At 32.6% G+C, this 27,577-nt stretch overlaps 1 protein-coding gene across 4 annotated transcripts in view; it reads right to left on the bottom strand.

The window, feature by feature from the left end:
- The window catches only part of Hers (Histone gene-specific Epigenetic Repressor in late S phase), a 217,070-nt gene extending 189,803 nt beyond the window's left edge, over positions 1 to 27,267 (bottom strand). For 3 of the 4 annotated variants that reach the window (XM_068774595.1, XM_068774588.1, XM_068774574.1), the window contains exon 1: positions 26,921 to 27,267. The gene's annotated coding sequence lies outside the window, so the exon portion shown is untranslated. Of the gene's footprint in view, positions 1 to 25,855; positions 25,894 to 26,920 lie in introns of those variants that run through there. The other variant, XM_068774582.1, reaches the window with a different exon arrangement.
- Positions 27,268 to 27,577: the final 310 nt, after the last annotated feature.

The following is a 27,577-nucleotide window of genomic DNA, read 5'->3' as shown; positions in this document are numbered from 1 at the left end:
AAATTATTTTCGTAATATCTTTACAAGAGGATTATTTTGAGGTTAACCGTCATTGGTCATTGAGACCTTAAATATTTAACTTAAAAGTATTGGTCTAATGTCGATAATAACATAACGTTATTTTTACCAAACTCTCTGATTTTAACTAAAATAACAATACATATCTGCATCAAAGACCAATGCTTTGTTGATCCTGGCAAGACTTTACTTTAAATCACCATAACAAAAGGTTAAGTCACAAAAAATTATTTTAGTTCACGAACCCTTCTGCTCCATGAACTCAGTTCCGACGAAGCTGTAAAAGCCCCCAGGTTAACAGTATCAACTTCAACCGAAACCAAGTAATATAAAATAATTTTCACTATATCAATTATTCTCGTAATATCGAGTTTCAATTTATCAACTGCGCATTATTATAGTCGCGACGTAAAAGTTCGCATAAACAAATACGTACTTGTCCTCGACCTTTCTTCATCATTGTTGCGGTTACGTAATATTTGTTTGAATCGGTTTCACAAATTAGTAAAATAACCATTGCATAAAGACATTATTAGTTTTGAAATTGACCTAATGGCATATTTTATACCTTTCTCTTTTTTCTTTTGTGAGGAAATCCTTCGTGGTATCCCATTTATGACGTCCCTTCCGCTGCGCGGGCAACGAATGAAGTTTGCCTACTAAATTAGACTCCTACCGACTAAAACTCTTCTGAAGTTTGTTGTTACAACTAAGGAAAGGTTCTTGCTAACTGCCGTTACTTCAACGGCACTGGCCTAGTATTTCAACAACTTAAGGTAGATAAAGTTAGAGCTCATCAAATCTGCCGCGAAAGGGGTCGGAGGTGGGCGTGGTAGAACCACCTCCGACGTCCATGCAAGTGTACATGTTAACAAACATTTTCAGAAAATTAATATTGTTCTATAATATCGTTATGCAATTATTATGTATACCTGACATTAATTCGTTGTTTTTAATATATCTACGAACCACAGTAGAATAATTGATACACCAATAGGCAAATACACATGGTTTATTGTGTTGACAGTTTAACTAAACAAATGAAACAGAGAATCCAATCGAAAAATCGTAACACTACACTACTGATATCCGCCATTTAGACGTAACAACGTTAAGAATTTATATAAAACTGTAAAAAATTGTTTTGTATACTAATACTATCTTACATATTACCTTAAGCATTGCTAATTAATTCGATAGTTAGGAACCATTCCGATGCACGTAACTATTGCGGATAAATCAAAGCACGTCTAAAGAGCACATAAATTAATTAATACCACGAAAAGACGTACCAAATTAGACTCGATGAACAAGTTGGTAATTTATTTGCCAAACGATTTGAATAAATCAATAAAATCTTTAACAGCGCTAGCTTCGCTTGGTTTATTATTCCTTTTTTAATACAATATCTTTCTACGTTCATTCATATTCCGCACTTAATTCCCTAGAAAAATGTGTGTGAAATAACTTATTAAACCAATTGCATATTTCTACTATTAAATGTTCTCCACACACAAGCTTTGCACTCAACAATAGCGATGAATGTAATGTTATTACTCTTTTATTTAACACTAATAGCAATGTAAGATTTTTACAACCCCAGAAAAGTTAAAACTAAGAAAAGAAGATGTATTATAATATTTAATTCTACATATTACACATACACCGTAGTAAAACTTTGCAGACAAAGGTTTACACTCTACGAGACTATTTTCTGAAATTCTCGATGTAATTTTCCTTTACGCTGTGGTAAAGTAAATTGAATGCAACATTATAAACTTATCATATGCTCAGAAAGAAGATTTGCATTTTGATTTTAAGTTAAAGTGCATGTTAAGGCGTAAATGGGTTTCTGAACACGAGAATATTTATCGTCAAACATAAAACGATGCTCGCAAAATTAATATCATTAAACATTTTTACATTCAACATTATGTCACTATAAAATTTCGACATTAGCATGGGAATTAATGTTTTGGGTTTCAACTAATTGTAGGTACCGATTATGAATGATGAATAAAAGATATCAATGACTCAAACATTGATGTGATCTAATTTTAAAGAGGTTTCTATTAAAAAATAAATAGCAGGGTAATTACACTAACTCTCTTAGAGATGCAGGGTGAAATTCAGACGTCAATCTAAAAACACCATGTCTGCTTTAAGATACCAACGAATGCACCAAGCCACGTACATATCATTAACTCTGTACAGTTTAGGGGCGGAATCTTTTAAACCGTATCATGATAATGCTTAGTTACTACGTAGTCAACATTTCGCACGTGAATAGGTCTCGTCTATCTAATTTATAATTCACCAATTTTTTCATCATGTATTGATTTTTTTTAAATAACACTCGTTTTTTAGTGAATAAATCGATGAGTAGACGTAGAGTAACAATTACGGTTTAAAATTATGAGCATAGTCATAGTGAATTCTACAATTTGTATTTCAATAACCTGGATAGCATGGCATTTTACGGTTTTAATACTACCGTTATTTTTTGAAAAATAAAAAAGTAAAAAATAATGTACGTTATTTAAATTTTTTTACTCAAGACAACAATAATATTTCTTCTATATTCTATCTTAAAGTTAAACTGTATTGCATCACAAGAATTGAAATTCAAATTCTTTATTCAACATAGCATGGACGTCATTACCACTTGTTGACGTCAATATGAGTATACCTGTTCGGATAATAAATGTTTCGAACCTGAAGTAAACAGGCGAAAAAATCTGAGAGTGGCCATATATTTTTAAAAGGATTTATAATTATATATTTTATTATCCCCAAGGAGAAAGTAACAAGAATATCTAGTTATATGAGATTCTTGAACATCATCTGGGTCTCTGCTGTAAAATACACAATCCATATAAAGATTTACTAATGATGAGGTCGTGTCTAACGTACATAATATTTATTTTTGCAACTAGTATTTTCATCATATATATTATACTTCCTGGGAAAATCGGTAGTTTTTATGGACATACAATACATTATTTTACTTTGTTTTAAAATTTTTCTTTATAAGAAATAGTTTTAATCAAATTAATATTGATAAATCGTCATTATACACTCGCGTCAAGAGGCTTCTGTTAAATGGAAGCATTACAACACGCAACAGCAATTCATTTTAACAAGGTAAAGTGAAAATGCGAAGCGGTTTAAAAGATTTATCAGCTGCTAACTGTCAATTAAAATCAGAAAGACTTTTTGATGTATTTGTTAACAAATTTTATCTCATAAAATCGATATTTATTCCGAAAAGAATTAAAAGTATGACGTCTTAGTAATATTTGAACTTTAATAGATAAGTATACAAGTTACTAAGGTAGCACATTGCCATAAAATCTGCATCGCCACGTAACATTAGATGAGATAATGGCCAAGAACTAGTTCGTAAAAAGTAAACAGTTGTCATTTTCGGCCCTGTTCTGTCACGAGAATTGTTTTTGTTAAGATTGACAATAACTTAAATTGACATTTTATATATTTTATTCACACAATATAATTAACACATAATTTAAACTAGATGCAGCGTTTTGGATGCAACTGTAGTATTGTGCTTGTGTTTTATGAAAAAACTATCAAAGTTTTGAGCGAATAAAGTAATAATTTTCAAGCGATTAAGTAACTAAACCATGCCTGTATTTGGACAAAAAATAGATAATGCCTCTATTTCTTATATGGTTTTAGTCATAATATTATTGTTATATTTTTTGAAATCTGTTAAAATGGCGTGTCATACTGTAGCTGTCGACTTATCAATTCGTAAACTAGTTATAAATAATAAAACAAGCTAGAGTTTCTTCACTAAAAGCTTACCTATCGTGACTTTATTGACAGAGATTACAACACTGAAACGTTATTTTTAAGTTCCCGCCTAATTGTGAAAATAACTGGTAGATTGGTAAAATCTACGCGAAAAGATTAGTCGTTGTCATTTCAGGCCATGGAATCGGTCGAATCGATCGGCATCATCGGTCGCCCAATGAAATGCATACGCTTAGCAGGCGGGTTTGCAATCGCGGTGTGGCATTATGGTGTACATAGAGGACGTTGCTGTCCTCTGACAACTTGCTTATTAGCAATGTGGCAATCCTATAAAAAATGCTCAAAGTTTGAATGGTGTAAGATTGTATCCCGGTAAACCCGCGGCCTACGATCGCAATCTTTTACCGCTGGGCTACCACTACTGACATGACAGCATTTTTAAAAACTTTCAGTGTCAACAAAGGTGATTACAAAAATTTCTTTTTTACAATGAGATGTCATCGTAATGAAACCTAATAACTAGATAAAATACTTGTTTAATACTCTTAACAGAGTTTCCATCTATCGGACGTGAATATGAGCAAAACTATTTTTATTTTAGGTCAAAGTAATATAATAAATGGAAAATGTAAACGGGAAAAGGTTTAGCTTGTAGTACAATGCCATTGTAGGTAAGTTAAAAAGTACTTCCAAATAGATTTGATTTCCTTTTACAAAGATCACCGACTTCTATTATAAGCTATTTATAAACTTCATTAATTTTCACAACCATGCTTGTCATATCTGTACGTGACCAATACATTTGTTTACTCACGTGTTACCGCAACTCAATTCTGGTCTACTATAATATTATTACAATACAAGGCAACTAAATTTTAAATTTGCTACATGAGAAATTAATTAAATTTAACCACAATTTCGTCTGTCGTTCGTCAAGGTCCTTTTAAGTAGGTAAATACGCGCAACGCAAGACTGCTGTCATCGTGGCAACTTTTGGGGGAGGTCTATACCTTGCACAGGGCGACATAATTATGATGATGGTGAAGAACGTTATTTTAGTTTCTGTAGAAATATTTTATTGGACTTGTAATGTGGGAATAACTGTTGATAAACAAAAATAGTCTAGAGTTCCTAAGCTTTTATGGACTGGACAGTAGGTAGTGAAACCTTAAAAGATGGGATTTATGAATAAATTATTTAATAAATATTTTATAGCAAAAAGGTAAATATTTTAAATAAAACATTTTACATGAAAATGGCCCATAAAGTCAGTGTCTCCAGTGCCCACAAAGGGGCATTACCACCCCGTTGGGAACATATCCTCGAGAATGTAATGAGCCGTAATCCACTTCGTGTGATCAGTACAGATGTACATCTTTCGAATTTCTATTTAGTACAGATTCTTTATTTCGTCAATTTTTTTCTATAGTTTGTGACGAAGTTAAAGAGTTCACATAGTGCACTCTTTTCATGGGTCTAACTCATAACTCTTAAATCACAGTCAAACCAAGTGTTAGTTCAACATTACTCTCGACCTTGTTACATTAAACACGTTTATATCTTTAACAACAAGTTTCCAGTAAGCAGTCAAAACGTTAATGTTAGCGGTGGAACTTACTTAAACCGTGAGTAAAACACAGTTAGAACAAAGTTAATTCATAGTAATGGTCCGGTAAAGCCAGCTCGGGGGAGACTACATTAAACTACGTGTTCTCACAACAATTTATTTTCGTACTAAATGTTTGTACGTAACATTTCCTTTTATTAGCATGTTAGACCGGGAGACTGCTTTTGATTAAATAATCGGTGTTTTCATATATTTGAGCTACCACTAAAACTATTTATTCATAATTAAACACTTCATTCACATTATCTATAAAATTAAGGGTTATGTAGGGTGATTTAGTTTTATGTGTAAAAGCTAAGGATTCGAATATATAATTACTGTCAATTCATTAACTATTAATTACCTTACATTTATGGTACACTCTAACCAAATATCAATGATTTCATTAATAATAAATAACATAATTATACATAGTAAGAAAATTCGGATAACTACAGGTTAAACTTGAATATTGTTTACTATCTGTCCCTGCAGACTTTGTACTGCCTGAAGTTATTGTCAACAAAGCTGAACCATAGTAACCACTTAAAATTCTTCTCTTCCTTGGACAAAAGAATTCGGGTGTTAAAATTAAAAATTTACAGAAATATTGAAAAGACCCGGTAAACCTAAACAGTTCTTTTATCATGGCCTCTTTATGTTTAATTCAGGTCAACGACACGTCTTCTTTAACTAAAGCGCTTGCTTTAAAGAAACTGAGTTGTTCGTAAGTTCGTATCTCAGAAGTACTTATCTTACTACGTGTCATCTAATTAGCAATAGCGGTTACTTTAGAGAATACTAAATATATATTTATTTATTTATACTTTATTGTATATCATAGAATATACCAAAAACGATACGAGAGATAAAGGAAGGGAAGAAGGGAAAGTTTCGGGTGTACATACATTACCATACACACATACATATGTACAAAAGAAACTTATAAATACATAAACGTTTGTTAATATATATACATATATATATTATATACATATGTTATGTATATATTGTATACTTATATATATTTACGTGGAAAAGTTATTTCATAAATACGAATAAATACAAAACGCTGACAAAGGTTTTCAGCGCATCTTAATAAGTCTAGTAATTTATTCCATAACCTGACAGCGACAATAGTGAAACATTTCTCCATAAATGTAGTAAGCAACTTATCATGTGAGTCACGAATAAAAGAAATTTAGATTTAAGGTAAGAGGAAGTAAATGGGTTAAACAAAATACTGCAAGGAAGGATTGGGGCATTCCAGGATAATAATGAATACTTAATTTCGTATAATATCCCTCAGTGCCCAAAAAAACAAATCTACAATCAGTTTTTATTACCAGAGACGACTTATGGCACTGCAACGTGGTATCTAATTTCGGACCTCATAGGCAAGCTAAGAGTCGCTCAGCGAGCCAGAAGAGAACTATGTTCAATTAGTATTTCTCTTCCAGATCGAATCCGGTAGGAGATCCGTAGATGAACGAAAGCAACAGACATAACGCTACGTGCTTAGCGAATTGGTCTCTACTGCCCTGAAGTTCTGGTGTGGATAACCGGCAAGCGCAACGTAAGACGTCCACTAACAAGGTGGAAAGACGACGTTCCTAAGGTATTTGGAATATACTGGTCGTTCCAACCGGTCCTGCTAGAAATTTTTGGGAGAGGCCTACGTACGTGTAGTATGTGCTGCGTTTGAAATTTTTAATCATTTTACTGCCTCGCTTTTTTGATTGAAATGATAGAATCATCAAATAAATCATATGTTTAATAAAACAATCTAACTAGAAAAAGTATTTTCGCATCAAATATATTCTCATTGCAAATTAAAAGAATTTTCCCTTGAGGAAACATTCAATAAACATACACCGACTTTGTTCAGTAGGGAATACCATGTTATTACTACTGTTTACGACAATAATACAAAACTATAGCAGTATACCGACGTGATTTGAAAAAATATGTTATTGGTAATTATATATAAAAATAAAAAATAAACAAAAATAAGGTCGGTGGTGCCGAAAATATTTATTAACCAGCCTGTAAAAAAAAAACGTTAAAAATATTTTCATATAACCATTTTACTAATAATTTCACGTGCTACATACGTATCTGCAACAGCAGCTTCTATTTGTTCACAAATAATAATAGAAAAAGAAAAAGAAGTTGAATAAACCAATGCTGGTTTTATATTTCAGTAATTTTGTCAAACAAAAAGTCAATTTTACATTAGGGCTTCTTTTGATAAAGTATTATGAAAACGTAAAAGTGAAATAGACAAGCAAGTGTTAACCCCTACACAAGTAGTTAAGTCATCATAACTTCTGTCTAAAATGAATATGAATAGAGATTTAATGCCGTTAAGATGAATAACAAACTGGAAAGTCGAAAAGAGCGTTCTGCTCTGTGCGATAGCTGCGCGGCGAAATGTACGAGATTAATTTATTGGTACCGCTCCCCGTGGAGTCCGGAGCTGTACGAAAAGGATTATTGTATGTAGCTTCACCATACACTTTAAGTGTTTCATAAAGTTTAAATAAGAGAAAGTGTCGGCAAAAATTGTGGATTTAAGAAAAAAAAAACTGAGAATAGATAACTAGAATGAGATTACCGCCATCTCACCTTTCTAAAGATATATTCGTAGCGTAGAATATATCTTTAGAATTTCCGCTTATAAAATGGATGTGAATTTTTTCGTTTATATAGAAGGACTTGTGGTAGATAATAGGTTGTCAAATATCTCCCTTCCGCCTTTTTGTCTTTTGAATTTCGCGGCTATGTACAAAGCGCTACAGAGCTCGTATCTGGCAATATTATACATAATTTGAAAGGTCTTGACATAACCTACAAAACGACGCTATGCATGATTAGTTTGGATATTGCGTTCAACAGTTATAGACGTGTAAACATGGAGTTCACTAACGCCGAAATTCGCGCTATTATAAAGTTTTCCTTCGTTAAAGGCAAATCCGCTAGAAAAACGTTCCGTGAGATTAATGGTGTTTTGGGGGATGGTACTCTATCACTTCGAACCGCGGAGGAATGGTTTCGACGATTCAGAGCCGGCGAAAACGACACCATGGATAAGCCAGCCGGCGGAAGACCTGGGACGACAAATACCGATCAAATCATGGACTACATCGAGTTAGACCGGCATGTGGCATCTCGTGACATCGCCCAGGAGATGGGAGTTAGTCACCAAACCATTTTAAACCATCTGCAGAAGGCTGGATACAAAAAAAAGCTTGATGTTTGGGTGCCGCATGATTTGACGCAAAAAAAACCTTCTGGACCGAATCAACGCCTGCGATATGCTGCTGAAACGGAACGAACTCGACCCATTCTTGAAGCGGATGGTGACTGGCGACGAAAAATGGATCACATACGACAATATCAAGCGAAAACGGTCGTGGTCGAAGGCCGGTGAATCGTGCCAAACAGTGGCCAAGCCGGGATTGACGGCCAGGAAGGTTTTGCTGTGTGTTTGGTGGGATTGGAAGGGAATCATCCACTATGAGCTGCTCCCATATGGCCAGACGCTTAATTCTACCATCTACTGCGAACAACTGGACCGCTTGAAGCAGGCGATCGACCAGAAGCGTCTAGAATTGGCCAACAGGAAGGGTGTAGTGTTCCACCAGGACAACGCCAGACCACACACTTCGTTGATGACTCGTCAGAAGCTACGGCAGCTCGGATGGGAGGTTTTACCACATCCACCATATAGCCCGGACATAGCGCCAAGTGATTACCATGTTCCTGTCCATGGCGAACGCCCTTGGTGGTGTAAAGTTGAACTCAAAAGAGGTTTGTGAAAAGTGGCTGTCCGAGTTCTTCGCAAATTAGGAGGGGGGCTTCTACGAGGGAGGTATTATGAAGTTGCCGTCTAGATGGAAACAGATTATCGAACAAAACGGCGCATATTTGAACTAAATCCGATCACTGTAACACTTTTTATAAAGCATTGAATAAAGAGCAAAAAAGCGGAAGGGAGATATTTGACAACCTGTTATATCATTTGTTATTTAGGTTTACGGGTGATCCAATAAATTTGGTACAAAATAAAAGTTTTCATTGCAACTCCTTTCTATCTCCAAAGAGGTATGTTACAGATGTATATGATGGTTTAAATATTATAGATTCGATTTTGTAAAGGGAAAAGTAGCCAGCCAATACTGATACAGAAATTGCACAGCAATCAAGATTTTTTTTAAATCAATTTTTGATATATTACAAAATACGGCCAAAATGTGCATATGAAACGCGCGTTTAAGCGGTTTCGATCAGACTATGGCGTTTCCTCGTTTGAAGTTAATCCGATTTCTACACTTTTAAAACTGCACACAGTCGCAACATTTTCAATATTAAATTGTGATATACGTAATGAAATTTTGATTGTTTCTTTCTTACCTTTAAATAACCAATAAATTATAAAAAGGTTAAACACAATAAAGTAAGCCCTACTTATTTAAAAAAAAATCGGTTACATCTTTGTTTCGTCGCTTTTTAAATAGAACAGATGACAACTGCGATCATACAAAGAATGCCGATACTTCATGCAAAAATTTCAATCACCTATTTGCTACATGACGGGTCTATTTTCATTGATCACGACACAAATTTAGAATTTTAAGAACTCAACCGAGTCTATTGGCTTTCTATGGGGTAATTCGACATAGAATTAGATAGCTTTGGGCACTGCAAAATATATTTACAGATACAGAGTGAATGGTGTAAAAGCTTAAAGGGATGAATGTATAGTTCATATCACAGTAAAAAGGTTTTAAAGCGTTTACATTTATTAAGTAACCAGTAACCCTGATCACTTTGATCAGTCTAAAATATTTATTTATTTATTTATTTATTTAACAGTTTATTGTACACAATAAAAACACTAAAGTAACAATACAAATATAACTGACACAACAGGCACTACTTATTTCTAACCAGAAATTTCTTCCAGTAGGCCTACGGAAGGAGATTCATAAAAAGTAAGGCAGACACAACGTGCACAATAATTAAATTGAAATATTTACAATAGATACGACTTTTGACCATAATTACATACTTAACATGAACATAAATGTATACTTACATATTATATACTTACATAAATAAGCATAATAAATAATATATATACATAATATAAGCATAAATACATATATAACATATATAACTAAAAATATTATATATACTAGACAACTAGCGATAAATAGTGCTCTTTGACTCGCTTTTTAAATACAGGTAATGATGGACAATCACGTACTTCGTAGGGGAGAGCGTTCCATAATCTTGCAGCATGGACAGTGAAGGAATAGGAAAAGAAATCAGAGTGATGAGTGGGGATGGCCAGTGACGTCCTTACGTTCGTACGACAAGGTTTGTCCTGGGCCCGGGAGAAGTGGAAGAGGTTACGGAGATAAGAAGGAGCAGAGGGATTGTATAGGATATGTTATGAATATGTTACGTTCATTTACTTTTTTATTAGGAGGCTTACGATGATGATGATAAAGAAGAAGAAATCGATTCAAAAATCGAAAAGTCGATTAGAAAACAGTTCTTGCATGCATTATCCGTGAATAAAAAGTACTATGTGCAGTATTTTATTGCACCTTTGCACCTTTAACTGCAATAAACCATCCGATAAGTTAGACGATAACAATATTGGTTTTGGTCGAGGGCATCGAGATAATTATACTAAATATATTTCACGTTAAATGAAAAAGTAGATTTATTTGCGTGAAATGAGATACTTTTTAAATGAAAAGTAAATACAAGGAAAGAACGCTGCTACGCCGAATTAAAAATTCTCTACAGTATTTCCTTGAGGGCTAAAAAATCGCCTAGGGCGACGGTGATTACTTAGTTGCATTTAACTTAACTACATTCTAATTATTACAGAAAGTACAGATAACAGATTTACAGACCTTAGTTCATCGGAATAGTAATTTTTTTTAACTATCTGCTTAATATAAACGTTTTGAACTTTCTTTTGTCTATAGTCCTTAAGAGAAACGGCAGATCGATTTATGTTCTAAACGGTAATATCTGTTTTAATAAGTAAAAAAAAAGTACGTGAAAACAACATTACCAGCAAATTTCGGTGAATAACAAACATTGAGTCCACTCAGAATTCAGTGGCTACCAGATAATTACGGTTTACGATCCGGACAGTTTCGTTTCGACCCTACGTAATTGTAACAATCTACGCAGGAATATCCGTGAATTAGCGAAACCCGCAAAACAACACCCCGTCTCTTCTAAGCGGTAACTAATTAACTAAGAGGCTTTACAATTATGTTACACAGCCCCTAAATTTTACTCAGAAATATATTCACGAAATTTGAACTAAAAAGTCGTGAAGACTTTTCATTTTATAAGAATCTTTTCAGAAAAGGAAGGTCAGTTAACAAAGGATTTATGTGAAATGAATTAACTTGAATTGTAGTGAGTTAAATTTATAATAATTAACTATATTTTTTATAATATAGAGTAATTTAACTATATGATGGAATAAAATAATTATTTTTCATTATTTTCCCAAAATTTTGTTCAAGTATTTCTTCCGAACGTTATCGTTTTATTGCTCAGTTTATATGCAATCTGCTAACAATACTACTCAATAATTCCTTGTTTATCAAGAATAGCAAAATGAAAACAATATTTAAGTCAAATTAAAAAAGTGAAAGGCTATTTTTAGTAACAGAATATCAAAAAGGACGTGTCTTTTGAAACCTTACAGCTTAAACACTAGAAAATAATGCGCTATACTAGTATCCACCTTGACAGTTTTCAACAAAGGAGGATCTACTTATTGTCGTTAGTTTATATTTAATATAAAAACTCGTTAATCAAAGGAAATTAGTTTCATACTGTATAAACAACTTTAATAATTAAATTTCATACAAAGAGACATTAACTGTTAAGTAAGTGCTTTTAGTTAATTTGTAATTATATAGCAATGATTTAATCGCTGTAGATATTATTTAGTTACCGCAACAAGGTTATAAGTGGAAAGAAAAGTAATATTCTTTGTCTATAAAAAAATCTTTTTAAGCCAAATAAGACACAAAAATATTTAGTGTTAGATAGATATATGTTATAAAAAAATACACCATATATCCTTACTATCTTAAATATGTCAAAAATAAAACGACGTATTTAAAATGTATTATCAAATATTGTCTGTTAAACACAAATTTCGTACACCGTACCACTAATGCGGTTAAGTTAGAAAATAAAAAATCACACTTCATAACCACAGAATAAATTAAAACACCTGCCTTTAGCTATCAAATATTTTACATAAATAAAAACTAATAAAAGAGGCGTTACAACGCAAGTAAACATTACGGGTACCATAAAGTATTACAATTAAATTTTAAACACATTACTTAATATACAAAATGAAAAACATATTTGTTAAGTATTCAATATTTTTAGAGAGACAATAAAACAATGAATAGAGTGATCACTCTTCTATAAGCCTTTTTTTAAATTTATTGGCAATACGAAGACTATTGCGGTAGCTAATAAAAACATTTTCTTATACATGCTTAATTGAGTCTTCAAAACTTTAGTTCTTTTAAGATTTGTATGTTAAGAATTGTATCTGGAGGCGTTAATTCATATTGAACAAAGTAATTCATTCTCGGTAGTACAATTAAACAATATTAATTATATAATATATATCAATTGTATTTTATTATCATATCATATTTAAATAAAACTTACACGTTATTTTTATCAATGGCTTTCATAAATGCTTCATAAAAATGAATATTATAAAATCATCATAGTTTTGCAGGATCAATTTAACTTTAATATTGTAAAAATGCCAAATTTAATCGAAAGTAGTATTAAAAGTTTACAATGTAAAAACAATCCATTGCAAAATATAACCAACACGCCTTTATTATCTTACGCGAGCAAACAAAAACACACGGCAAGCACGCAGCAACAATAAATCGCTGGATATGTTAGATAACAACAACAAAACACGTCGGCAAAGGGGAATCAAAACAAACTCGTCCCGAGTGTTTTTTGCTACGTTTTGTATTTAATAATGAAATTATTGTTTTTGAAATTGTAATAAATGTAATATTATTGAAGGACAAAAACAATTTTGAAAAATATATCATCTGAGTAGATTTTTAAGATGGAACATAATAAAGCTAAAATAAGAACAATCGTTTCAATCGCGCTCGCTGGAAATTTTTAAATCAAAGCTACAAATTAAGATTCATAATATCTAAAGAAATATAACAACTTGTAGCGTCTGCGAGACCAGTCTAAACATAGCAGTTCGCTAAGGATTTATCTTATATTCAGTAGCGTATTTCATTTTTTTCTTCGTCTTTTATATTATTTTTGTTTGGCTATATATATACTCAGGACTAGATGATGTATATAATATTAGTGTTGCCATAAATATTCTTACAAAGAAAGACTACACTTAATTGTACGTACCATTTATTACTGTAACAATGTGTTAGTTTAATACATTAATGTAAAACCACTAATATTTTTAAAGTTTATTCGAAGTGGTCTCCATTAGCTGCAACGCAGTCCTTTAAACGTTGAGGCCAGTTATCACTAGCAGCATGCACTTTTTACGGGAAAATCCTTCACTGCCGATCGTATGGCTTGTTTTAGGAACAATTTATCATGGCGTTTACAGTTACTCTATAAAACTGACAATTATTCGTTACGAATTATGATAAGACTGCCCATGCTTTGCCGGCTTTGATGAAGTCCGAAACATTGTTTCAGACGCCGCTTGGACGGATCGTGCTTTATTTTACCGACACATAAGGTTCGCTAAAAGGACTGACCTAGAATATGGAACACGATGTTATTAAGAGGCTTAACCATCTTCTCTAGAATTATTCCATTTGTGCCGAAGTTTTTCACAATACGACTCAATCACTCGTTAATACTCGTAGCTAACCCACAAATTCATCACTGTGGTTAGATAATATCCATGTTGTTTTCAGCTGTTTAATTAGGAAGCCTGTTCAGAGATTTGAGCATAAACTCAGCCATTTTGCTTATTAAACATTGCTCAGCGATAAAAAAAATTCAGTCAAAACATAATAAAATCGTTGATATTTCCTGCGTAATGCTTAAGAAATTATAAATATATACTGATATCACTTAATAAAATAATGACCATTTCTAAAAGGCTGCAAAATGTTTGAAATACGCAACATGGTTCTAGGTGCTACATTCACTTCCCCAGACAAAATATTTTGCTTTCGGACAGGATTTCTTCGATTTTTTCCTTCGATGCTTCGATCGCCTTTCATACGAATAATACGTAGAGAGTTAGATATTTTTAGGTCACAAATAGAGGAGGTTTTTTTTACCTTTTAATACCGGGTACACAAACATTCGACCAATGCGACCATGCGGATGCAAGGTTTAAAAAATTTCATTTAACATAGAGCCACTTACTTTATTTAATACTTTTGCAGCAATTTGGTTTTCCACTTCATTATGACTAAAATATTTAACACCATATCGCTCGAGAATGAGAAAACTTAATAAATATTCATATTGGAATATCTGTCATTTGAACTGTCCTCCCAGTAGATACTCCAAATGATGCTAGAAATACCTAAGTCTGATTTAGTAAAGTTTACGTTAAATTTCTGGATTTAATATTTTTCATATCATGAAAGAGAAATTGATAATTAAGGTGTAAAATGTTTTTTTTATTCTAACTGTATTTATAGCTAAACTAAGTATAACAACAAAAAATAAATGCATTATTAGAAAAAAGTACAAACTTTGAATAAAACATCCGTCGTAAAGAAGATAAAGGCGATCAGAAACAATTAGTTACTAAATATGGTTACTTGCAAGCGAAGTTATCTGTGTTTGTCGACACGATACACGCCGGTCCCAGACTAATTTCCACCACTCGTTTGGTTTAATGCATTTTCGAAAGTACAAACATTGTTAAAGACAACCGGATTGAGCAGTTTTTAGCACCATTGCGCATTGTTAGTCTTATCGATGAGAAACTCAATACAATACGACTGTGTGTATTTTCCTTTTCGGTAAGATATAGGCTTTTTTAAATAAACTTTATAATAAACAGTATACTTTATTCAAATTTTTGATACTACAATGGCAAATAAATGTTAATAATGCAGTAAGTCAAGTTACTTAAAATATTGGATGACGTATCTACGAACAAAACCCGTAATTAAAAAAATGTCATATTAGATAAATATTTCAAGTATCGTAAAGATTAATATGTTCAATGTTAATGAATTGTTGTCTATAAATATATAACAGACATATAATGTAATTATAAAATCAATACTGCTCTTACATCTGAACTCTACCGCAGTTTTAGATAAAATTTCTGTGTAAGACTTTAAACATATATTGGTTTTATAATTTTTCTAGATAAAATCTTACACAAAATACCAAATAATTTCAAATCCTCTGTGGTATAGATTTTTGAAAGTTTTAAATTTTACCTTTAAACCTGTTAAATAATTATCACAGATAAATAAAACATGACCGCCAAGCCAAACCATCAGTGACATTTTGATATTGAAGTAAAAGAGTTTTTTGTCTTAAGATATTAAAATAAAAATGCTGTCAGCCATTGTTTGGTAAAATATACAAAATAACGATGCTTCAGTACTATATATTTAATAGATTATAAAGAATATCACTTTCGTATTGCGAAATTCAACTTCAGAAATTCGTGTACGTACGTGTTTACGTAAAGATGTAGTTTGTCATAACACAATTACTAGTCGTATTATTTTGTATGACATATAGAAAGCATCTTTCACGAAAAAATAAGTAATGTAATAAAGTCAGATCCACGTACACTGTAACTGCGTTTTGCTGTGGTTTATCAAAATTGTCGACTTAAACAGATATTGTTTAATATCTGTCATCTGATTATTAGCTAACGAGCTTACTGTTATCACAGCATAGTTACTTCAGTAGTTGTATTAGCTTATATAGCGCGAAAGTACTCTAGAACCGAAAAGTTGCTAACAAATTTGTTCGTCTTTATACAATGTCCATGTGTAACAATAAAATCAAATAAAAATAATAATATTAAATATGTTTTAGAGACAGTTTCGCGACTGCTCAACAGAATACAGACTGGTCACAGAATTATAAATTTGGTTTCACATCAAACACGTCTTACTTTATAAAAAATCTAACGAACTGAAATGCATAAACCTTTGATTCCAAGTGCCATTCTAAACAGATGCTTGCCCTCTTCCCTAGTACCCATTGATTGATTTTTTAGTTTTTATTTTTTTATTCAAATCAATGTCTGCACAAATATAAACCCGGGTGATTTCTTGTGCTATCTACCTTAAAAAAATTGTAACTTTCCTTTATGACACTAAAAAATGAAAGAAGTACAACATAATGTAAACTAATATTTACATAATACGTGCAAAGGCTTTTTGTTTTGTGTATTACTAACAAATCTTAGCACATGTAAAAACTTACATGTTTATGTCTTAGTAAAATACCTTATAATAAATATAATAAAGAACAACGTTAAATCTGCTGGCGCTTATCTACAAACTGGTTTAACAGATTTAATGTCTCTTGCATAAACATTAACATTGGCATTTCTAAACAGAAAGCATAATTACCTATATTAGTCACATTTGCAGAAGGGAATAGTGATTTCGAGTTTTTTCTTGACTGATATCACTATGACACGAAAAAGTTCGGTACCGCCAAGTAATAAAAAAAGTTTTGCGGTCGAAAATGGCTATCTGAGGTTGCAGCCAGTTATTCATGGCTCATAGGCTAAGCGAGAGTAGTACATCAACAGTACAAATAAAAGCGCTACCAAGAGACCGATTCTGTCAAAAGAAGACCTGGTTTTGAAAGAAAGTCACAGGATGATCGTTTATCAGTAAGTCAAGCGATGAGAAATAACAAATGTTAATAGGTTAACTTAAAGAGCAACACCAAAGAAGTAAGAAATGTTAAAATAAGCCTACGGATGGTCACGCTCAGGCTTCTCGTTGCCAATAAATGCAGTGATCGCCCGGCCTGCAGCAATAATTTACTCCGTGAGCACTGAGTTCTCAGACTTATATTTCTTTGAAACTGCGTTATTGATTTAGGAAGACTGGGATAATATTGTTTTTCGATTAAGCTAGGATATCTCTGAAAGATGAACACCGACGTTCACTACGGGAACGCTTTGCAGAGGTAAGTTTTGAAGAAATCACATCTTATAGGGTAGGCTTTATTATGTTTAGTTTATTAAGTATTAGCCAGCTCAAAGTCTTCTAACCAATAGAGAGTTTTGGATATTATGAATTAGCGCAAATAAGTCCGTAAACCATTACAGTGCTAAATAATGTGATTAGCTCTCAGTAGGAACATATTCCGCAGGGAATCTAAAGCGATATAATCAAAAAGGTTGTGATTCCAGGATGAGGTGGTCATAACTAAAATCTATAACGCCTTATTTAAAATAAAATTACGGAATTAGTCCATAACGGTGGGTAAGCATGATATGTACGAAATAAATATTTACCCTATTAAAAGAAACAATTGTTATTGCTATGAATCGATATAATAACACGTGCTAAGAGAGCTAAGATCTAACGTTGTATTTGCTTTAATACAATGAAGTCGGTTCTAGTTTCTCTCATCACGTCAATCTTTTTATTCGCTTTTTATGAAAGTTGCTTCAGAATTGATGTTTCTTAGTCTGGTTATGTTGGCACATAATTATTACTTACTGCCGATGTAATCATTGCTATGTATATATGGCCGTTATAGCTAGTGTTAGTTCAAGATTTTTTTTATTTCTGAATGATGATTAGTTAGTTTATCACTTTTAATATTTATGATCATTCTAACTTTTTAAGTGCTACTATAAGGAAAAAAATAACACTCGGAACAAAATTAAACACAGCAAATGGTTGCTGTTTTTATTTAGAAGTCAATTTGCGAAAGCTTAACATTCCTTGTGAACGAGTATTGTTTTACCAATCGAAAACCAAAATTTATATATATTTAGATTCAGATCCAGACACATTGTTATATAAATTTAATTTAATATTCAGACTAGTTAGCACTTTAACAGTGTCAATGAGTAAAGTCTAACAAACACTTAAAACGTTCTGCAGATAATCATAAAGTACGGGAGAGTGGACAGCAGTTCGCCTCCCTGTTATTGTAATACGCGAAATATGTAAATCAAAGTATCATAGAGCGTGTTTCATTGCGAAAAACAGTGATGATTTCAAACGCCACTTTCTTCCACTTGCATATGATCGTACCTCTCAAAATCAAATAGATTAAATTAAATTTCCTTAGGTTCATATTATTTCGAAGGAGCGAAACCAACAAAATATAAATATTAACATTAACCAATGAATAGGCGTGCTATGAATAAAGTAAATTCAAATGTTATATTCAACATACAGATCATTCGTTCCTAAAGTGGGCCCGGTAGATGCCCCTCTGGGCACGTGGGACTCTAGTGTGTCTAAAGGTAATTGTGACCAAAAAAAGTGAATTCACAATTCGTAAGCGAAGGCCCACAAAAATGTATCTGCTTGCGATAGTAAAAAACCAAAGTGTTGGCTTGATTTCATCTATCAATGTAGGCAGATAACATTTTAAGAAACTCAGCGACTGTTTCTTGTAAGATTTACTTACATATTCTATATTTAGTACAACGCGTCGAGAGCCCCAGGGTTCCTTGTGCTATAAATAAATGTCAAGGAAGTACTACTGTAAACAAAAAGTAAGAAGAAATTATCATTAAAAACTCCCGGGTATTAGGAAGGCAGGTAATTTTCCTAGGTTGATAGGACTGTTTACAATATTTTCCAAGCGTCTGTTTATTAATATTTTTTTTTATAAAAGTTTAATTTATAGAGTTCCATGTGTTTTTGTAATCAACCTAAAGTGATTTTTTGATTTTTACAGTGGATTATTTTGTTGAGCAAGAACTTGCACAAAATTATGCTCGTGGAACGAATATTCTTGTGCAGACACATTGAAAATGTTGTGGTATCAAATGCGGTAATCAAACTATAACACATAAAAATCTGGTAAAACACGTTCAAAGCGGGCCGAGAACGCGTTGAAGAGGAACCGCGCTCTGGATAACCATCAACGTCTGTCGGCGAGGGTCACGGCCAAAAATCAAATGTTTGGTGCTTGAAAATCGTCGATTGACAATAAGAGACCTCGCTGATAGTGTTGGAATATCATTTGGTCAAATCTAAACCATTTTGAAGGATGTTTTGTGTATTAAACGCATCGATCGGTAGATGTCATACTGCATTGTTTCTCCGCGACGTTTTTACTAAAAACTCGCCTCACATCGTTTTCCAACCACCGTTTTCAGCTGATTAGACGCCGTGAACTTATGGTTATTCGACGAACTCAAAAGGCCAATGCGGCGACGCCGTTTTGACACGATTGACGAAATACAAACCGAAACGAATGTCTGAAAGGCTATACGAGAAAAAGACTATTCCGTTTGTTTCCAGGACTGGAAAAGCGTTGGCAAAAGCGCTTTTTATCAGACGGGGATAACTTCCAAGGGGGCGAAATTGATTTGGTAGAATACATAAAGAATTATATAAACAAGATCACTTTTTTCATTGGCCGACTTTACTTTTATGACATCTATTCTCAAAGTAATCAAGTAATTAACCAATTAATTTTCAGTTTCTTATTCAGATTAATTTTTAGTATGATCTCTTTATACAGGGTGATTAGAAATAGATGTAAAATCATTCAAGCTTTAGGGTGACAAATGAGTTATACATTAATCCTTTTAAAACATTTACACCAATAACCAATTACGCTGTATAACTAATGCAATTAAAAGACATTTTATAACATTGTAATTAAGCTGCGAGGAAAATCTGTAAGTATAGGCCACCTGCGTACAACACTTCTCCCCGACCAGGGAGCAATTAACTAACATGAATAACGGTTACGTTTGGCCATCGTCTCATCTAATTGTTCAAATTAAACTAAGTTTATTGTTCTTAGATTAAAATACATTCATTATGTGGAGTTGGTAACGGATGACATTGTAATTTTATTCAAATTCAAATTAAACTGTATTAAGAACGATAAAAATAATAAGGTAATTATGAATAATAAAGTTAGTGTTATATATAAAAGAATGAAGTGTATCATTAAACGAATGTTTTATATATTCAAGAGTTAATAGCATTCAAGAGTTTTTGGTTGATCGTAATGTGTGAAACATGGTTTGTACATACCATAATATATTAAACATTGTTAAATTTCATTGATCAGTCGCCTGTTGAGTTTATGGTTTACTTAAGGACTGACTACATTTTTATAATGTTAAAAATAATCGACTGACTCAAAAGTGCGTGACAATGTCTACTTTAATAAAGATACTTTGAATACGAAATGTCATTTCATACATTAACCTTTTATAGTATTATAGATAACGGTGAAAAAGAAAGGAAACGCTGATACTAATTACAAAAAATATATCTTTTAAAGTATTGAGAATATTAATAAAAAGTAAATGCCATTTGCTATAATTAAATAATAATTAAAGAGTGGAAAAGGTTGGAACGGACACGTCATGTCCATCATGAAAAACTAAAATTGTCCTGTCTGAATTTTTATATATGCCGTTTAGAAAAGACGAGACGAAGAAGTATTTTTTTTGAATGATATATTCATTCGCTAAAAACTTTAATGGCTTATGGAATATTAACTCTAGTTTGTCGACTATTCGGCAAGATTTACATTAAAAAGATTTTCAAAAAGATTAACAAAGCTGAAATCCTAAACTACATACCGCAATTCACGCCGACAAATCACAAATTATTGGCTATATTGTTTATTTTAAATGTTTGTGACCAAATTTTTATCTTTAAATAAAGCTTGAACACCAGTAAAACGGACAATATAAACACAGGAGAATAAATAGTTAAGCAATTTTATCATAATCTTGTTTATTGTGCGGAACTGATGGTCGATTAAATGTCACCGCTGATAGACACTAAATCCATTCGAAGCACAAATTCTATTACGTACTGGGAGCTTGACGTTAAAGTACGTTAATGTGAACTGACAAATTGATACGTTATATCCAGCCCGCTGTTTATTAATGGACTATGAAATAAAAACCTACAGTATCAGGAAATATAGATTCCCTTGTAATAAGGAGTCCATATTAAAGTTGATAAGTAATAGTGTGCGAAGTTAGATGGGAACGAAAACGTGTGTCCCAATTATGATCATTGATTTCGCTATTATTCAAATGAACAGCGCCGCAAAATCAAATTAATAATTAAATTCGCTGTAATAAAGAACATGTTCTACTTCCTAATTATAATATAAGCAATACACATCTTACTGGTATATGAAAGGTAACTTCGAAAGTGTTTAACATAATAAAAAACAAAACTAACAATTTATTAACAATTCATGGTTTTTCAGAATAGCCCCCTTGGTAATCTATGCTTTGTTGTATACTGTAAAATCATTGTGAGAAGCAGTGGGCCCGTTTCTTTTTTAAAGGCGTTTTTCACGTTTTCAAACACAGCCGCCACTTCTTTGGACTTCGCAAAGTCAACACTCTTTGGTTGACGGAGTGCGCTGACGTATTGGCCGTACGAAGCAGGAGTTGGCTACTAGGGCTTTTGTTTGTCTTTGCAAACAAATGCTAATTTATCACTCGCCGTTATTGTTTTCGTATTTTCGAAAGCAATTGTTTATGCAACAGCCTATAGACCAAAAAAAGTTTGCAATCGTTTTTTCCCCTTAACTTCGTCCTGTCTCAATTTTTGTAACCAATTCTTCCAAAGGTGAACCTACTGTGCAGTTTTTCTTGGGTTACAACTATATATCGAAATTTAATCACCGGTGACAATGTTAACTACCTTTGAGGCACTACCACTAAATTTCGCACAAACAGCGCCTATCGATGGAACTCGTTTTTGAGCAGTTTAGTTAGTGGGCCGGGTAGACCAGCAGTATTCCACAGGAGATTTGACAGGGTCTACAATGGCGTCAGAAAAAAAATTGAGATTCACACTTCGGCGGCCGGGTTTATGTTCAATGTAAAATGTTAGTTTAAGGTCCCCTATTGATTCTATGAGAAAGTCTGGGACCCGCTGATAAAAAAGTTTCTAACGGCAGAATGATCGTAAAAATATGTTTAATTTGACTCATACAATAAAGTGACGTACAGCATACATTTTTTTTATGCAAAAAATTTAAATAGATTATTATTAAGAATAGTTTTCTCTGTAATATTTCTCAATTTATTTTAATAAAAATCCAATCTACGTCGTATAAATATTTTTAGTAGCTCTTGTAGTATTAAAGTTTATGTACAATTCATCTCAGAACGTATAACGTAAAGTTTCAGACTGTATTTGCAGAGAAATGAAAGCATTATTTTGAACGTTTTTACTTTATCAGTTGCGAAACTATATCACCATATAGGTTGTAGTTATTTCAAAAGCGACCCATCTTTACCTCTGCATGGATATAAATCGTAGTATGGTCCATGCATATTGAGAGAAATTTAGACTTGATCTTGGCTCTCTTCCATGTATATTTTTCATTTTAGGAACACCGCCATACATTTTGATAACTAAAGAGGAATAAAGAATCACATTGGTTTAGCTCAATGAATTGCTAGGATATATGAAACGTGACTAGGTGGTAATTTATATACATTTTAAATTTACTATACATATTATATACTCTATCCAAAAATCATTGATTTCAGAAATATTATATAACGTTATAAGTGATTCCTACATATTAAAATTATTATTGTTTAATCTCCCCTGTTCCCGCATACTTTGTACCGCCGAAGATATTTACCTTTTGCATTCCAAAATAAGTTTTATGGTACCATATTTCAGAGTACTCACTTTGGATTTAAAGAATGTTTGAAAATAATTTTAAATAATTTTTCTGTCAATATAAATTGGCCTTTTTAAAGTTTTCTCACCTTTAGCTAATCATAGTATATTTATAACGTACAAAATTTGTAAAATAGACAAATATTCTAATAAAGAAATAAACAACCTTTGCATAAAAATGTAAAACAACCGATAGCTTATTGTTAGTGATACATTCTGCTTCGATCTTCATAAAGGTGGATGGTAGGTAGTTAGTGGATCAAACGGATTTGCGAGCAAGCACCACACTGTCCCGTAACAGAATTGTAAATGAAACATCCGAACTCTACTAACATTGTCGTGTTAATGCACTACATTTGAACTGACCGATTTGTTGATTTGGTTTTATGGTTTGAAGAATATTTTTATAACATTGGAAATTAAATTTTTATTGTTGTCATATTTTCATAATATCCAATAAAAAATATATTCAAAACTTTTATTCGTAACACTACGAGAAATAACAATTACTGTGCGTCATACAAATTTTACAGAAGGTATGTAGGTGAGTTTTTTATGTTAAAAAAAAATCAGTGAAGACTATTCTTTTTACAATCAGTATAGGAAAAGAGATGTTTTTAAGTTATATCTTTTTACTTTCTTATAGCGAAGTGTTTAATTACACCAACTCGTTTAAGTTAACCTTAGAAACTGTACAGGGGATTTCTAAAACATTTGGCTCGCAATCAACTTTTTCTAATTCATTCGTGGCAACTTGTACCATTGCGGCCAAGAGTTTGTGACTTCTTGCAGTTAATGCCGATCTCTGCAACTTGTTATCGCAGTTAGCTTGTTGAAAAATTTACTGGTTATTCGGTTAGTCAACGAAATAAAATTCTCTCAAAATTTTGAGTAAAAGTTTAAGATATATATAATACGTGTGGTTAAACATATTGCAATATTAGTGTATATGTAACAATTTAAATAATAATGTTTGGATGAAACTAATGTAAAGAAAATTTTAATTTGTATAAAACATCGCATAATCCCTTAATTAAATATTGTATCAATACAGTAACAGGATCTCCAACACAAAGCAAGTCGTTCGACGTTCTCGTAGTATTATGGAATTGTATTACATTGTTAATGTCTGGATTACCTTGTAATTACGCATATAGACTGTCTAATTAGTTCCCGTGCATTGGACGATGTTTAATTAATCAAATTACCAGTACATAAGAATTTTTTTTGTCCAAAAGGTGAAATAATATGACAATGGTTTTATGTTTTATATACATATAAAATATATTTCTGGTTCAGTTTAATTGACTTTTTACCTAGTGTGAGGTACGCTACAGAATTTGTATTGCCTGAAAATTAACATTACATATTTCAGAGACAATACTTTATAAAGAGTTGTGTTCAATGTGTAGCTAATTAACTATACATTCGCCTCTTTAAAGCCTTTAAACGTTAACTTATCATTTGTTGGCAACGTAAACCAACCTATAATTTATAATAGATCCACGTTGAAGAAGAAAATAGAAAATCAAAAATGCATTAATTAAAGAAGGTGAACTAAAACGTAGTATGACGTAAGATGATCAACCATGTCTTTTAAGACAATTATACTAAAACTGACTAAACAATCACTTTATGAGCTATTTTCAGCGATATGTTAAGTAAAAAAAACATTAACTATATAAAAAATTGAAACAATGATCAAATATCTATCACCTTACAACACACAAACACACAATTCTTACAAAAAGAGACCTTCAATAACGATAAAACTATAAGTTTCAGGGTTCAAGAGAACGAACAGAAGAAAAGAGGAACGAACGTTACTCACCTGAATAAACTTCTATTGTAAACACTTTAAACGTTAAAAGCTCTCAATAATAACTTGTTTAAGAGTGCACACAATTTATTATCTGTGATTTTATATATTTGAGGTAAATTAGAAGAAAGGTCATCAGTTTTTGTTTTATGAAAACATTTCCGTATACATAACTACTTTTCCAATTTAGAACTGACATTTGGATTTGGACTGAATTAACTCGTCGTAATTATATATCTTTGAGAACCCAAACTACATTTTGGTTAACTTTTGATATTATATATTTATTTTTAACCAGCAATATAAGAACGTAGGTGACTGTAGATTATCACAGAACAAAAAGGCATAAAGTTTTTCGTGGACTTTTAAAGATTTTAATTTTTATTGCTATGTCTGAGATGTAATTATGAACAAGTTTAATGGCGTAGAAGGTTATCGACGTCTCTTTCTTCCTGCGATGAATATTAATAAACTCTTATTATTAGACGTTGTAAACGTCAATGTTCTGGCGTTGAAATAAATTTCAAGGAGTCCATATTGTTATCTTATACCTTTTTTATTATTTATAGTAATGGCAGAGTAAGAAGTATTCATAGCCATACAAATATTTTAAGTTTCATAAAGTGAAATATTTCTTGCCTTTAGTTATTTTTATAATATTTTCAATAAAACTTACAGTATTGGAAAAAAAAAACTCAAAAAATTAAAGAAACTTACGTATGTTTTACGGTCTCCGTCATTGACTACATCATTAAGTTTTTCTCGTTTGACGATCACTTATTAAGAAAATGTATAGGAATCCCGATTTGAGGTAAGAACAAGACGGTCCACGTGCAGCGCGGACGAGCACCAAACCTCCAACTGCGCGATTCGGATGCGCAGTCGTCCTTAACATACCCTCTTAATACTACGTATTAAAGTCCTAAACAAAGGACTTGAATATATTATCCATGATGGGCCAGAGGTGAAATAGCGTTTATTTTATCAAGAATCCTATGTAAAAACCAATCGACTTACGGACTTGCTTATGCCCCAACACTGGCATATGACACGGCAAAAGAAGAAAAACGCGCAATATGCGCTAAAACGAGACGGAGTTACACAGATTAGTTGTCTGCAGGAGAGAGACGGCTTCACTCATTTTGTAAGCTGATAACCAGAGGCAGTGAACAGAGCGAGGGGAACCATATTCTCGCGCGACTCTGCATGAATGTAATGAATTAAGATTCAATGGTACAAGCCAGACTTTGTACGTGCGTATGAATAGCTTTTTAAAGAAAAGCTCTAATATAAGATTTTTGTAATACATCGTTATCAATTTAAATAAATGGTGATCGAGGTATATGAAAGTTAATACAAAAATTTTGTTACTTATTAATAATGCTTTAGGTATATTTAGGTAAAAAGAGAGTAGCAGCATTAATCCTTTCCAAAGTACAACAGAAAATACCGCACAATATCCAATGCCATGTTACACAATGAACACTGGAGGAAAACATTTCGTAAGATCAAAGCGGTTACAAGGCCCGAGCGACCTTATTCAATGCAATATGAAGACTACAATATCAAAAAAGCCCGTTTTATACGCGCTCTTAAGTCACATTATCCTTATCGATTTAAGGATACATCCTTACTCCGAAATACATGCGCTACAGAATAAAGAACTGCTTACGTATAAAACAAAGCAGTCGTGGAATGCGGCCGGAACGAATTAGCGTGTGTGTGTATGGCAGAGGGCCATTATTCGCTAAATAGAGGCATAAATTGACTGGCAATTTTTACCTATACATCCATGGAAATGCAATCCATCATCGGGTCGCCGCTTCTCCACGGCCGCAGCGCACACACAGAGCGCCAGCGCGCACACTAGCGCACCACACCTCCTCACGCGAAGGGAAAATCTTCACACACGACACAGATAAACATGTCAACTACTAGACATTGTTACCCTAAAGTAGTTTCACGTTATTCACACAAAACACCATAATGCACAATTAATAACACAAACAGCTTACATAAACACTCAAACACACAACAAATTCCCAATAACACCCGCGTTCAAGTCACGAACACGACAGTTTCGATAAAAATACGCGTAGATGTGTTAGTGGCGATTCGGCGACTGTTCTCCCCGCCCTGTTCCAGAGGCGAATGGTGCCGCCATATTGAATCTCACTCATCAAGCGAAATAACGTACATCTATCGGGGAATTTTAGTACTAAAAGGGTTTGAGCATTTTAAATTATTTGATAAAAAAGTTTAAAGGATTAGTACGTAAGGCATATTTTATGTTTTATGTGTCAGAAAATAATTTGCATCAGTAAAAAGTTAATATTTCATATGATTTCTTGGTCTGATATTTTTTTTGTTTTTCCATTGTGATTTTACTTGCCCACACTAGAGTGCGCTGATAACATAAAAGTATGGTGTCAGATTATG

The sequence above is a fragment of the Battus philenor genome, unplaced genomic scaffold (genome assembly GCF_028537555.1).
Source record: "Battus philenor isolate CCGP_79_NKW_IND1 unplaced genomic scaffold, ilBatPhil1.0.hap1 SCAF_11, whole genome shotgun sequence".
Classification (NCBI taxonomy): Eukaryota; Metazoa; Arthropoda; class Insecta; order Lepidoptera; family Papilionidae; genus Battus; species Battus philenor.
The sequence above is the reverse complement of the archived record's forward strand: the minus strand, read 5'-3'. Positions and strand labels throughout refer to the sequence as shown.